Below are 13,324 nucleotides of genomic sequence, written 5' to 3' on the forward strand. Positions count from 1 at the left end.
GAAGGAAAGGAGCTCTGTTCTCAAGCTTCTGGGAGAGAACTTACTGTTCTCTTTAACCAGTTAAAGGCCATTAAAAGCATGTGGTTTTCCTTTAAGGCTCTTACTTAAATAGACAAAATTCAGGACATTTTTATTGGAGGTACTCCTTACTTCTTTCATTTATGTGTAGATGGCACAAATATCATACCTGTGGCAAGGGCCGTAGCTGGATAGAAGAATGGCGTGTGTTGAAATGGAAAGGCGGGTTAATAGCTAGGGAGATGTCTCTCGAGCCTCTTGGCCCTTACCTGCAACTCCTTCCCACACCAGGACAGAGATCAGTGGGGCCAAGAGCAAGTCATCTGGCAGAGCAGGGACTCCCCAGGACACTCCCAGCCATTCTTCCCAGTGTATACATATGAATGGACAAAAGGAGATCGCATGCCACATTGGCCTCCAAAGGTGCAAATGCAGCTTGTTCTATAGAGAGGTACAGCTCAGTGGTAAGTTGCAAAAAAAGCATAAAATAACTCTTTCTTAAGTCAGAGGCCTTGAAGTCAAACATACTGGAAGTAAATGTACCTTAGTAAAGAGAGACCCAGTTTCAACTTCTTGTCTGTAAAAGGGCTCACATGGACTTTTATTTATTTATTTATTTATTTATTTATTTACTTACTTACTTATTTATTTTTGAGAAGGAGTCTCGCTCTGTCGCCCACGTTGGAGTGTAGTGGCACGATTTTGGCTCACTGCAACCCCCATCTTCTGGGTTCAAGTGATTCTCTTGCCTCAGACTTCAGTAGCTGGGATTACAGGCGTGTGCCACAACCCCGGCTAATTTTTGTATTTTCAATAGAGACGGGGTTTTACCATGTTGGCCAGGCTGACATGGACTTTTAGATGGCCCTTTTCTGGAGTATTCAATGTTGCGTTTAATTCTCTGTTGAGTGGACCTGAGAATCTTGACAGTTTCCTTGGAAGGAGCACTTTGCATTTCTCTGGAAGAGCCTTTCTGATTCTTCATCTTGTTGGGGTTGCCATGAAAGTAGGGCATACTGGAAATCTAACTCTCGGAAATTTAGTTCCACTCTCACCATTTTCTTTAAGACTAGAAAGTTCTACCAACTAGAAGCAAGGGTAATTTAAGAGTTATTGTGGGTAGAAACTGAGGAAACGTACCAGGCAATAGTCTTATAATAAATGAACTTAAGGAAGAGAAAGTAGACTTTACAGTAAATGATAACAGAAACAGCACAGTCTTTAGAATCTGACACACTGACTTTGAATATCTGCTTTGTTGATTAATTTTGTGACCACAGGTAAAGTTATTTAACTTCCCAGGACCTTATTTTCATGAGATTGCTCTGAATTTTTATTGAGAACGCACATATTAAGCACCTAAAACACTGGCAGGCATAAGACTAATTGCTCAAGATATATTGGTTTTCCCATCCTTTACCTTCTTTTTGGTTTTTGGCTAAATTTGAATACTCCTGCTGTTTTAATATTTTAAGATAAAATGTCTACAAAGAAGACACAATTATAATTAGCAAGGATAAAATAAATAAAACTAAAGCTAGGGAGATAATGTTTAATTTTATTTGTACATAAGGGTATATAATAGTAAGTATATGAAAATTGTACTTTACCCATTTCCTGTTGCCAAGATGTATAAAATGGAGTTGTCATTTACAAGCACTAATGGATAATGTAAAACACTAGTGTCATCCTAAAGCTTTGCTTTCAGTAAGCCCTACTAGTATTTAGAATTTTACTCTACAATGTGATGGTGGTTAACATGTGCTAATCATGAGAAACCATTAAAATCCCTATGATTCAACGCATCATACACTCTATTTCCAAATCAATTTGAACTAGGTTAAATCTGAAACAAAAGGTTAAATGTGAAATACAACTAGTGTGTGGCAGGCAATAGTTTCTTCTAAGCCCCAATAACTCAAATATTTTTCATTAAAATATTCACCAACCAAAAGAGACCTAGACCTGATGCCTGGAAAATGCACTTATTTTTTCCTTTTTTATTTTTAAACAAAGCAAGGAGTTGAAAATGTCAGAAATAATGAAACCAGCATATTTTTATTGCTCTGTTCTTACAAGAACTTATTTTTAATGAAATTTAGTTTAAAACAAAAAATCTTGTTCCTGGGTTGAATTTTTTTTTGCGTGGCACATTCCAGCCTGGGGCTATCTTTTATTGGCTAAGTTATAAACCCCAGAAAAGGGGATTTTATAGTGGAAATGCTGACAGAACCCGCATAGTGCTACTGGGTGCCTCTCTAATTAGTCTGAAATCCTGAAAGCTGAATTCCATCATATGTGGCCTGTACTGTAGCAAGATTACAGTGTGGCCAAACCCCCAAGCTTAACTGGGCATTTCATGTGCAATCAGGGTTTCATATGGACTATGGTGGAGCCTTTTACAGTTGTAAAATGCTAGTACTTTTAAGGGAGAGAAAGCTTTATTGGTCCTCTTACTTATTTGAATGTGAAATAGAGCTGTTTGGATATTTTTTTGATAATCTAGGAATCCCTAGCATGAGTGCCCCACTTTGTAGACCATGAGTTTCCACTTGGGCCTGGACACTCAGATTGCTAGAGATTCTTTTTAGCATCCATTTAAACGCCTTCCATAAAACCAAATTTCATTTGTGCTCAAGTGCTTGATACCAACGTTGACAGAGTGAAAGACAGAACATGTAGCTTCACACACACACACACACACACACACACACACACACACACACACACAGCTTTCCTGTTTGGTTTGCCTCCTTTGCCCTGTCCCTAGCCTGATTGCCTGGTCTAGGCCCTCTCTTGCCTAGAATGATTATAGGCTCTCACACTTGCTGGGTGCAGGCCTGATAGGGCTGATGTCTCTTGCAGCTGCAGAGTCCAGTCAAAAGATCACTCAGCTTCAGTGCTGGCCTAGAATTAAGCTGGGCAAGCTGTCTCCTCAGGACCTTACAAGAAGAAAAAAGAAAGAAAAGAAGAGAAAAGAAAAGAAGAGGAGGGGTGGGAAGGGAAGGGGAAGGGGAAGGGGGGAAGGAAAGAAGGAAGGAAGGAAGGAAGGAAGGAAGGAAGGAAGGAAGGAAGGAAGGAAGGAAGGAAGGAAGGAAGGAGAGAAAAGAGAAAAATACCAGATTCAGTTTACAAAGGGACCCCACGTCAGACAGGCCCACAGCTTACGAAGTTGCTCTTCCCTTGCTCCACTCTGATATTGATTTCCCTCTTATTTCCCCTTCATCTTTTTGTTGCTTGGTTTGCTTTGGCTGTGGGTTTTAAGAGGTTAGGGACACACACTGAACAACATTTCTAAACTTCCCAATGATTGTCCAAGAAGTTCACATCCCCAAAGTAAAAAACCAGGATAGCAAAATGTCAGAAAGACTAGAAGTTCCCACAAACATCCTGGACTGCAATCCTGGCACCTTTTGGCTGAAACTCCACAGGCGTAGGATTGGTCCCACAGAAACCTGTTGGGGAATATTTTCTTGAAATTGTGGCAACCAGGTTACCTTTTTCCTGGAACTTGTCATTTCTCAGCACAATGTTTCTGGTCCAGAAATTACTGCTTAGCAATTTTCAGGGCAAGTAGTATAAAAAGACAACAGAGATCTGTGCTAAAAATAATCTCCTTGTAATAATAATAGTAACAGCAATAGCAAACATAGTTTCTTCTGGTCTTTTTTGTCTTATTGAAGTATACAGTGAAGTGATTAATATGTTTATACTTAGCTAACATGAGTTACAATATAATTTTTAAAATAAATTACATGCTAGTTATAAATAAATAACTAAAAATAATGTACTATTTGCATGCATTTATAAATTGAACATTTCATAGGAGAAAAACCTTTCAGAGAAAAATCTTGAATTTGATCAGCAAAAAATGAGGTTGCCTTTTTTCCCTCCTTTTTGTTTTTTGTTTCCTTCTTCTGGGAGAGAGCAGCCTTTAACATGACACAATTATTAGTCTTATTAAGGTTTAAATGAACATAATTTGGAAAACAACTCATCTTGGACTTCTCAAGGTCTATTTTCATTACAAATATTCTCCTAATTCTAAGACCATAGGTTAAATCGTGCACTCTGCTTTGGAGTTTGGAAAATACATAATCACTTGGCTCACAATTCAACAAGCTCTTCAGAAAGTAGATGATCACTTCTTGAGTGGAGTGTGGGTGTATTGAATATCCATATAGTGGGGAGAAAGAGAGAAAACCAAAGAATAACATCAACATTATTTATGCAGCTATATTTATTGTATTGAAAAGAAACTATTTTACGGAAGAAAGTCCTGAGTAAAAGGAATCATGCGTGATTAGTCAACTCCCTAGGATTTGGTGGATTGAACTTGCAACAAAGTGCCATGCAACGAAAGCCATGAAAGCTGCTGGAGCAATGACACTCTGCTGTCCTCATTTTCTGGGAGTAAACTGTGGGTATAAACAGTTCACCCACTAAAAGGGTGGACAGAAGTTGGAGAGCTGATCCTAAAGTTTGCGTGGAAGATAATAAAAAATAGTCGAGGCAGATTTGAAGATGATTAAAAGGGGAAAGTCATTTTGGAAGATTTTAAAGTTCTTTATAAAGGTATAGGAATTAAGACGTTTGAGTATTGGTTAAAAGGCAGAACAATAGACCAGTGAAAGAACGGAGAGCCCCAAAACAGACATAGGGGCATTGGACACTCTGCAAAGAGAGCATGAGATGTTGGTGGATTCATAATTTAAAAAATATTGTTGGGCCAAATGGGTATCTATGTAAATGTGGAGATTACTTGTCTCATACCGTATGCAAAAGAGCGTTTCAGTTGTGTAAAAAAGAAAAATTTTTAAACTTTTAGAATTAAATTTTTTAACTTTTAGAATTTTTTATATACATTTTAATGTATGTAGAAAATGTCTATATAAAAATGGGAAAGAGAAGGATATGTTAAATAAAAGATACAAACCATATTGGAAAATATTGGTGAATTAGATTAAATTAAATGCAAACTGGGAAACAAGCTGCAGACAGGGAGAAGATATTATATTTGCAATGTATATTAATGATCAAAAATATTAAACTGTGTGTATGTATGTGTGTGTACACACACACATTTATATTAGGGCTGGTAGTATAAATCATCCAACCCCTTTGGAAAAAATCTGGCAATATCTAATATGGTTGAAGTTGAGCCTATCTATAACACAGCAATTCCTAGTCTAGGTGCATATAATAAAGAAACATTTGTTCATGTGTATAAGGAGTCCTGTCTAAAGCTATTCACTGCAGTATTGAAATGGTCAAAATTTGGAAACAACATAAATGTCTGTCAATTATGAAATAGAAATATAAATTGAAAATAATAAAATGTAATAATACTATACAGTGGTTAAAATGAATGAATTAGATCTACATGTATTTCCACAGATACGTTTCAGAAACATGTAGTTGATTAAAAAAGAAAATTTGCAAAATATATACACTATATGCACTTTAAAATAATTAATAATTTTTAAAAATCACTAGACACTCTATTTTGTTGTGGGTACATGTATATGCTGAAAAGTATAACAGTAAAGTGATGAAGAACGTATTACATCTTTCCGATAGTTGTTTCCTTGGAGGAACAAGAAGTAGGAATAGTTAAACCTACATAGATTTATTTTATTTTATTTTTTTAAAGTTCTGAAGCAAATAAGGCAAAATGCTAACTTTTGTTAAATCTGGATAGCGTTACTGTCATAGTATTTTCTGTGCTTTTCAGTATGTTTGAAATATTTTATTATTAAAAGAGAAAAAGGATCATAAATATTAGCTCTTTTAGATCTTTGCTCTCCAAAATTGAGTGTCCACGTTCTAAGACCATCTGTTGGAAATAAGAAATATAAGAATTTCTATTTGTATTTTAAATCTCCTCTTAATATTTCTATTTTTGTGTGTATAATTTATAATGTGTATAGGTTATTAGTATAGTAGAACACATATTATTAATAAAAAGTATACATGTAGGTATACAAAAGTCTCCCTGGTGAGAGTGTGCAATAAAAAGTTCTCAAAAGACAGTCTAAATCTTTAGAAAATGTCACTCATCTATAGTCCCTCAGTCTCAAGATAATTGCTATTTATATTTTTATAAATATATCCTTCCAACTTTTTTCTATGCAAATTCATATGTATACTTAAAAATTGGAGCATATTATGCAAAATGGTTTTGACATACTTTTTTTTCTTATCTATAAACAACTTTCTATCTCAGTAAGTCATTTTCTTCAATATTATTTATTCAACTATAACTCTTTTTTGCTAGACTTTTTGCAATATTATTTTTAATAACATTTCTGATGATAAAATCATAGATATTCATCGTAGAAAATATGAAAAATAAAAAGAGAAACTTAAATGACTCATAATCCTACTACTCAAAGAAAACCGAGATTAATATTTTGGTGTGTTTCCTTCCATTCCTGTATGCCCATTCTTGTCTATTTATAGTATATAGACCATAATTTCAATTTTGTAAAACTGTCAAACACTAGCATATACAATTTTGTCTTCTTTTAACTTAACGTTTTTCATAAGCATTTCTTCATTTCATTAAATGTTCTTTTAAAACTTTAATTTTAATGTTTGTACAGTTTCCATCAAATGGATTGACCATAAGTCACTTAACCAGGCCTATATTGTTGGACATTGCTGATATTTCTAGTTTATTACTATTGTAATAACACTGTAATAAACAGTCATACTGAAATTTTGGTAAGCCTTGGTGATTATGTCCTTATGATAGATGTTGGGTCAAAGGGCAAGAACCTTTTTGAGGCTCTTAATACATATTGCCAAGTTGTTTTCCAGAAAGAATACGGCAGTATTTTATACTTACACGTAAGTGATATGGGGATATATAAAATACATCAAATGTTTTAATTTCATGTAATTTAAATGGGCATATTAATTCATGGAATGAATCTTTCCTTAAATTTGATAGAATAATCTGTGGTTATGATTTAATTTGCTTTGAAATCCACAGGTAAAAGTAGTTCTTAGAAAGATAAAATGTTTTCATAATTGATATATTAGTCATCTAACTTAAAAAATGTCCTTTTAGGGAACACTGGAAACTAAAAGAAAAAAAAATGAATGATTTTTTTGTGGTTAAAAAAACCCCGTAAATACTATAAATTTACATGTAAATTATTAAGACTGCCTCAAAAAATAGAGAAAAAATATACTTGGAAGAGGAAAAGATTCAATGCTTTTTAAATAATATGGACCATAATTGGAGCTTATTTATAAAACATTTTCATTATTAAAACCAAAACATATGGTTGTTTTTCATGAGAGTTGGCAAGTGTTTTTATTGCTTTATAAAAAATTATTGAATTATGCTCTATAAATCTAATCGGCATATAGATTTTTAATGGTATATATTCTCTTTCATTAACTTAGAGCTGTTTTCCATAAATACCGAATAGTGGTTAAAACTCAAAATGAGGGAATATTAGGTTAGAGCTAGATGTTTAAAACTTAGACAAATCTAATTTTGAAATATAATTTTAGAACATGTTCTAGGTCCTTAGGATTTTCAGGGCAGGCTTACTAAGGTAATCTCTAAAGTAATACTTTATCCAAACTTCTACTTTGGGGTATAAATACTACCCATAGAAAAACAAAGACGGGTTATTAAGTAGTTTTTAACTTCAGAAGCCAATAAAAGTCAGAACTCGCTGCCCACAAGAATGAGTTTGTTTACGGTGTGCATTCTTTTTAACACCCAGTAGCTATGAAATTTCACAGATAATTTTTGTCAGTCTCAATCCATGAAGGCAGAGTTGCGTGGAGATAAAGACCAAAACTGTCACAATTGCTCTTTAGAATGTGAAAACAAACCAAAGGTAAAATGTATTTTGTTGAGGTTTGGAAGTCAGTTCCAAATAGCTCAGCCCTAAAGGTTCAGTCCATTAAAATAGCTTTTGTTTGTTTATGCCACTTCCTGCCTTTCATGAATGGGTTCTGAGCACCTCCAGAGACAACTGTCCATCAGATTTCTTTGGGAGATGACTGAGGAGGGAGTACTCACATGCTAGGAAGATGAACAATGAATAGGGAGGCAGGAAGTATGATTGCTCTTCTTGGAGCTCCTTATCCCAGCTGCCATGCCCTAGAAGATCAGTGGGTGCCATGAATGTTCCAGGGGTAAAATAGAGATATTGTAATTTATTGAATTTAAATCATGATGACTTCTATTGTTGGAGTGGGGTAATGGGAAGAAATAGTTTTATGCAGACCCATTGATAGATCCTTAATTGTTGGATCCAAACCCAAAATATATTGAACAATAGTATAGTATGGGAGTAAACTCAGATTTTTCTCTCTGTGTGTGTACATATATTTTAATAACAAACTATATTTTTGTTTCCTTAGAAACTGAAGATGAACTTGTTAATGAATACATATTTATTGATGATGATGTGTCCAGCTATGTTCAAGTGAGAAAAAGAAGTATGAGCCACGGTTTCCTGCATATAAGGAATCTTTTTTTTTTTTTTTTTTGAGATAGAGTTTCACTCTTATTGCCCAGGCTGGAGTGCAATAGTGAGATCTCGGCTCACTGCAACCTCCACCTCCAGGGTTCAAGCGATTCTCCTGCCTCAGCCTCCCAAGCAGCTGGGATTACAGGCATGCACCATCGTGTCTGGCTAATTTTATATTTTTAGTAGAGACAGGGTTTCTCCATGTTGGTCAGGCTGGTCTCAAACTCCCGATCTCAGGTGATCCACCCACCTCAGCCTCTCAAAGTGCTGGGATTACAGGTGTGAGCCACCGTGCCCAGCCGGAATCTTAATCTATCTGGCAACATTACAACATGGGGAAAAATGAGACCAAAAGATGATAGCCTTCTTTAGAAACTGACATTGCCATAGGAATTCACTCAGCTGATGATGTCTATGTGTTCTTAGGGTCACTGGATCTTCTCCTATTGATGATTAAGCCAACTAATTCAGACAGTTACGTATTCAAAAGACACAGCTAACACATTCTCAGCAGAGTCAACTGTGGCCTTCCTACTAAGAGTGGCAAGGCATATCACGTAATGGTCAAGAGCTCTGGCACTGGAGTTACACTAGACCCAAGCTCAAGTACTTCAGTACTTTCCTCACTACATACCTTGGGCAAGTACCTTAAATATCCTGAGCCACAGTTTTTCTGTCTGTAAAGTGGGGTATGTATTCCATAGCATTGCTGTAAGAATTTTTTTTTAAAATTTTAACTTTACTTTTGTGGGTACATAGTAGATGCACGTATTTATGGGGTACATGAGATGCTTTGATACAGGCATGCAATGTGTAATAATCACATCATATAAAAATAGTATCCATCTTCTCTGTTACATGCTGTAAGAAAGAAAAGAGTTGTGCATAAGAATGCCTAGGACATAAAGAAACATCAGATTTCCTTGAGTCTAAGATGTCATCAATTGGGCAATATATCTTTGACCAAATAACAACTTTGGAAAAAAGAAGCATTAGATTAAATACAACCATTGTGGTTGAACTAGTTTACAATCCCACCAACAGTCTAAAAGTGTTCCTATTTCTCCACATCCTCTCCAGCACCTGTTGTTTCCTGACTTTTTAATGATCACCATTCTAACTGGTGTGAGATGGTATCTCATTGTGGTTTTGATTTGCATTTCTCTGATGGCCAGTGATGATGAGCATTTTTTCATGTGTCTGTTGGCTGTATGAATGTCTTCTTTTGAGAAATGTCTGTTCATATCCTTTGCCCACTTTTTGATGGGGTTGTTTGTTTTTTTCTTGTAAATTTGTTTGGAAAACAGTATGGCGATTCCTCAAGGATCTAGAAGTAGATGTACCATATGACCCAGCCATCCCATTACTGGGTATATACCCAAAGGATTATAAATCATGCTGCTATAAAGACACATGCACACGTATGTTTATTGCGGCATTATTCACAATAGCAAAGACTTGGAATCAACCCAAATGTCCATCAGTGACAGACTGGATTAAGAAAATGTGGCACATATACACCATGGAATGCTATGCAGCCATAAAAAAGGATGAGTTTGTGTCCTTTGTAGGGACATGGATGCAGCTGGAAACCATCATTCTTAACAAACTATCACAAGAACAGAAAACCAAACACCGCATGTTCTCACTCATAGGTGGGAACTGAACAATGAGATCACTTGGGCTCGGGAAGGGGAACATCACACACCGGGGCCTATCATGGGGAGGGGGGAGGGGGGAGGGATTGCATTGGGAGTTATACCTGATGTAAATGATGAGTAGTTGGGTGCTGACGAGTTGATGGGTGCAGCACAGCAACATGGCACAAGTATACATATGTAACAAACCTGCACGTTATGCACATGTACCCTAGAACTTAAAGTATAATAATAAAAAAAATAAACAAATAAATAAATACAACCATTGAATAAAACCTGCTAACAGTCTTTATTTTTGTATTTTCTTCTTATCACACTCTAAGTTTGCAACTTAACTTTCTCCATATTGAGAATAAGAGTCTTCTGAATCACTTTTGGTAATCAATAGTTATGTATTTAGCAAGGCTGTGCCATGGGTCTTTCCATAGCTGACAGTTTTGATCTTGATCTTGTTAGAACTGAAAATAAAATTTTTGAGGGTTATGGAAGAGAACCAGGTTTTATCTGCATTTCCTGTTTGGTTAAACATGTGGCATTTTTCTCCTTAGCCAAAGGAAATTAAGTAGCTTTTCTTGAAATTCAAGTGGAAATTCCTGACAGACAGATATCTGCTGCTTGAGAGACGATCCCTCATGATGCATGAATCAGTCACATCAGCTTCTCTTCTAAAAATTTGCTAGATTTGGCAAGTTCTGCTGCCTCTAGTCACATTGCCAAGCACAAAACAAGCATTCTTCTATGTTCCCAATAACTTTTTATTTAAATGCTAAATCATAATGTAATATTTTTGAAGATATTTTCAAGACAATTAAGGATACACATTTAAATAAATTTCATCTATTTGTTCTATCAATGCAAATAACTTAATTGAGATGATAATCGGATAAGCAGATACTCCTAAGTAAGCCTGATTTCACATATACTCATGCGATTAACCACTTACTTAGAAGAGAACAGTTTTCTTCTGACATCAACTTTGTAAGATTTTCTCCACCTCAAGAACATGAAAATGTGCCTCTTAAGATGAAGGAAATGATCAGGTAGAGAAGGAGAGAGAGGGCCTCTGAGGTAGAGGAGGTGGCTTATGCAGCAGCACAGAGATGGGGATGTGGAGCCTGTTCAGTGCAGGGGAGCATAGAGTGTTGGGAAGAAATCACAATGGATTGGAAGGCCGAACCCATCTGTTAGCTGACTAGTTGCCATGGCATTAATTTGGATTTAAATGTTTGAGAGGCCATGAAAGGCTTATAAGCAAAGAAGTGACACAGTCTGAACTTAGAAAAGGCATTTTCGTGACATTGGGTGGAAGACAGAAATGGAGAAGGGAGCCACGTGGATATGTTGAAGGTGTAGTGAGAGAAAATGCAAGCCTCAATTAAATGAGACATTTAGGAGGGGCAATTCATGATTTGGTGACCTTCTGAATGGGATATTCTACTAATTAGGTATGCTGAGTCATCCAGTAATATCTCTAGAAAGAAAATATTTAACTTCTTGGTGTGAAGCAAAGCAAACCAAAATCTAAAATTGCAACAATAATATCTTGCTTTTTCTAGAGTACATGTTTTCAAGGATAGAGAATATAATTTTTTCCTGGTATATTATTCCTTGCAAGTGAGCAGTATGGTTCTTGGCAAGGTCATGGTGACAAATGGGGATTCTGGGGTCAGATTGACTCAGATGGCTTTTTCCACATAGCCAAGGAACCACCAGGGCAATTGTGACAGGTCTGCAGAGAGACAGTCCCTATCTTCTTCCATTCATTTAAGTTTGGCAGGGAAGCTTTAGAAAGTAGGACAGGCAACTTGGAATTAGGAAATTGGTATGTAGACCTTAGGTGGGGTATGTAAACAAATATATTTACAGATGTGAAGTTGTAGCGTTTAAGGTAGTGATAAGGCATTTAGGAGTTAAAACTTTCTTTTAGCCTGTATTCTAACTGCTAAGTAGGATGCAAAAATAAGAAATAGAGTGTAGTTTTCTTAATACATAGTGTGCACTATAAAAATACCCGAGTGATGTGTTTGGTTCTGTGTCTCCACCAAATCTCACCTTGAATTGTAATCCCCATAATCCCCATGTGTCAAGGGCGGGACCAGGTGGAGGTAATTGAATCGTGGAAGTGGTTTTCCCCATGCTGTTCTTGTGATAATGAGTAAGTCTCATGAGATCTGATGGTTTTATAAGCATCTGGCATTTCCCCCGCTGGCACTCTTTCTGTCTCCTGCCCTCCCTGTGAAGAGGTGCCTTCCACCATGATTGCAACTTTCCTGAGGCGTCCCCAGCAATGCAGAACTGTGAGTCAATTAAACCTCTTTCCTTTATATATTACTGTCTCAGGTATTTCTTCATAGTAGTGTGAGAATGGACTAATACAGTAAATTGGTACTGAGGTAGTGGAGCACTGTTGTAAAGATAACTGAAAATGTGAAGTGACTTTGGAACCGAGTAACAGGCAGAGGTTGGAACAGTTTGGAGGGCTCAGAAGAAGACAGGAAGATGTGGGAAAGTTTGGGACTTTCTAGACACTTGTTGAATGACTTTGACCAAAATGCTGATAGTGATATGTAAAATGAAGACCAGGCTGAGGTGGTCTCAGATGGAGATGAGAACCTTGTTGGGAACTGCGGCAAAGGTCATTCCTGCTGTGCTTCAGCGAAGAGACTGCTGGCATTTTTCCCCTGCCCTAGAGATCTGTGGAGCTTTGAACTTGAGAAAGATGATTTAGAGTATCTGGTAGAAGAAATTTCTAAGCGGCATAGTGTTCAACAGGAAGCAGAGCATAAAAGTTTGGAATATTCGCAGCCTGATGATGTGATAGAAGAGAAAAACTCATTTTCTAGGGAGAAAGTCAAGCTAGCTGCAGAAATTTGCATAAGTAATGAGGAGCTGAATGTTAATCACCAAGACAATGGGGAAAATGTTTCCAGGGCATGTCAGAGACCTTTGTGGCAGCCCCTCCCATCAGAGGCCCAGAGGCCTAGGAGGGAAAAATGGTTTCATGGGCCTGGCCCAGGGCCACCCCCACCCCACCCACCTTGCAGCCTTGGTACATGGTGTCCTGCATCCCAGCTGATTCAACTCCAGCCTTGGCTAAAAGGGGGCCAAGGTACAGGTTCAGAGGGTGCAAGCCCAAGCCTTGGCAGT

At 36.8% G+C, this 13,324-nt stretch overlaps 1 long non-coding RNA gene across 1 annotated transcript; it reads right to left on the reverse strand.

Annotated features, from left to right (window-relative positions):
• Window positions 1-3,151: 3,151 nt before the first annotated feature.
• LOC103876334 lies at window positions 3,152-12,489 on the reverse strand. Its single transcript, XR_635529.3, has 3 exons — window positions 11,121-12,489; window positions 8,066-8,146; window positions 3,152-5,854 (listed from the first exon to the last, which is right to left on the reverse strand). It is a non-coding gene; the product is annotated as an uncharacterized LOC103876334 (long non-coding RNA).
• Window positions 12,490-13,324: the final 835 nt, after the last annotated feature.

The sequence above is a fragment of the Papio anubis genome, chromosome 10 (genome assembly GCF_008728515.1).
Source record: "Papio anubis isolate 15944 chromosome 10, Panubis1.0, whole genome shotgun sequence".
In the NCBI taxonomy this organism is placed as follows: Eukaryota; Metazoa; Chordata; class Mammalia; order Primates; family Cercopithecidae; genus Papio; species Papio anubis.